Source organism: Gekko japonicus, unplaced genomic scaffold, assembly GCF_001447785.1.
Source record: "Gekko japonicus isolate JY-2015 unplaced genomic scaffold, Gekko_japonicus_V1.1 scaffold13853, whole genome shotgun sequence".
Lineage (NCBI taxonomy): Eukaryota > Metazoa > Chordata > Lepidosauria > Squamata > Gekkonidae > Gekko > Gekko japonicus.
Window position 1 is genome coordinate 142 of NW_015217037.1, and position 2,497 is coordinate 2,638.

At 39.2% G+C, this 2,497-nt stretch overlaps 1 pseudogene; it reads right to left on the bottom strand.

The window, feature by feature from the left end:
* Positions 1–1,428: 1,428 nt before the first annotated feature.
* LOC107125144 lies at positions 1,429–2,331 on the bottom strand (annotated as a pseudogene).
* Between the last annotated feature and the right edge of the window lie 166 nt (positions 2,332–2,497).

Below are 2,497 nucleotides of genomic sequence, written 5' to 3' on the forward strand. Positions count from 1 at the left end.
TTCCTTCTGAAAAGCATTCTCTAGCTTCAGATTCCAAATGACAACATTCTGTCACTGCTGTGGTGTCTTCCCTTGAATGTGGTTGAGAATACTGACCATTATTGTCCTTTTATACTTATCCCATAGACGGGTTCCTCTCTGGGTTGCTGATCCTTATCAATGAGAAAATAGATCCCACAAGAAGTAATCGGATTGTGCCAGAATCTATATTCTACTTGTTGGACATTCATGCTTATTGCATACAGAAGGGATTATTTCCTATAGCAACCTCATAAATTATTATCTTCAGACCACATACACAAATTGAAAGGGGGGAGGGTAACTAAAGTAGGAATACAAGTCAAACACTCTAGTACCATGGAAATATCTTTTAACCCTATCCTTTTAAAAGTGTGTTTTTATCCCTTTCATGCAAGATGGTTTGCATGTTTAAATTACATTGGGATAACCAGTATTCATAAAGTTATAAAGTAAATGACTTACCATCCATAATGTAACCAAAACCTGCATATGCTATATTATAAACCACTGACCAAAGTTGCCACAGGAACAACAGAATGTAATTTTGAACATCTACCCTTATAGATACCAGAAGCAAAATACCAACGTACTTGCTATCATTTTATTACACATTAAAGAACTGCACACTTTTTATTCCTATATATGATGGTTTATGACACTCAATACAAAAAATTTAAAATACTTCAGAGAAAAAATGAATAGAGCTCTGGAGTTTTGCAAGTCATCAGTTCTCGACTGACCCTCTTTTGCAAAGCATTTTAAGAAAGCCACCAGTAATAATGCAAGTATAAGCTCAAGCATTTATCAGAAGGTATAAATAATCTTCAAGAAAATAAATAACCCGATTAAGTTAAATCTGAAAAACCAAAATGATTCCTTAAATTTCAAAGTTTCAAAACTTAAAGGTTCAACGTTTGTGTTTCATAATATTATTTCCTTTACTACGACAAGTATGTTTTCTGCTGCATGAATTTTTATGCATCTGAAACAGCGAGTTTTCCTACAATGCCAAAAACGATCAGGTCAACACTCTGTGAACAGGCTTTTCAATAAACAAAAATTAATATGGTATGTTTTTATTCTTCAGTGGTTTCCCACAAAGCCTGCAATAATATGTTTCTTTCCTTTAGCTTCTCACTACAAGCACAAAGGCCAACCCACTCAACTCAAGAACAGGAAATCTAATTATGGCCATGACCCTGACGCAGCAAGCCCCATGACCCTAAATGCTGTTGCTTGAAAAGTGGTCTTGCATTTGTTACTAAACCAGTGTCTAAATATAAGCAAAATAAAGTTGGTGGAAATGTCAGTACTTTTCACTGTACAGTACACAGTCCAACATAATGTAATTATTCAGCTCAAATTAACTAAATAAGCAACTTTATTTTTGTAGTTATGGGTTCTTACCTTTTCATGAATTTTCCACCCTTTGCACTTTCCTGTTCCCCAGCCTCTGGATAAAAAGAGCGCATGCGAGTCTCCTCACGTGGGGCATTCTGTGATGCGACTGCTTTTGCAGGACTTCTTCTTGCAGGAATGTGATGTAGTGGGCTGTTCTGGGAAGGGCTGTAGCGACTAGAACCATTTCCCAGGGAACCAGACCCAGACCTCTCAGGGCTATGCTGAATGGAATGTGAGTGTTGAGGTGTGTCTTTTCCCGAGTGAGCAGTGCTAAGTAACTGAGCATCAGAGCATGAAGAACTCTGACTTGGTGGGGAAGCAACAGAATGACTATGGAGAGACCGTGGACTGTTATCATATGCTGAAAGTCCAGGCCAAATATCACCTGAAGCTGCTGATTTACTGAAGTCATCTAAAGGCTCAGATGGGTCATGTTCAAATGCACCTTTATCTTCCTCTTGTGATTTATTTTTTAATGGGCTGTCTTGCAAAGCAGCTCCCTCAGTTTTCTTTGCTTGCTTTTCTGATGATCCACGTCTTTTGGAAGAGACGGGTGATTTGCTGTATGGAGATGATGACCGAGACGAAGAGGATCTTGGAGATCTGGAAGATCTATATGATCGGCGAGATCTGCTGCGAGACCTCTGGGAAGAGACTGATCTTCGCTTTGGACTTCTAGAACGTGAACGGCCCCGTCTAGGACTTCGGGAATGCCTTCTATTCCAGACAGGTCTGTAACCTCCACGATGATATCTACCTCCACCTCCTGGATAATATCCTCTACCTCTTCCTCTGTAACCATAGGGGCGTCTCATTCCTCTATTATTTCTGTAATCTCTGCGATAATCTCTATTATAAACACGATCTCTACTGCGAGATCGTGAATATGTCCTAGACCGAGACCTAGAACTAAGATTTATGGATATTTTAGTACATGAACAGTTCAAGATCCTTTTAAATCAACTGTCCAAAAAACTGAGCAGTGGGCAGTGTTCCACTCACACAGGAAATCTATTCTACTATGCTTTTTAACAATCATTCCCCATTCTTTCCATACTAGAGGTTCCCCCCCCCC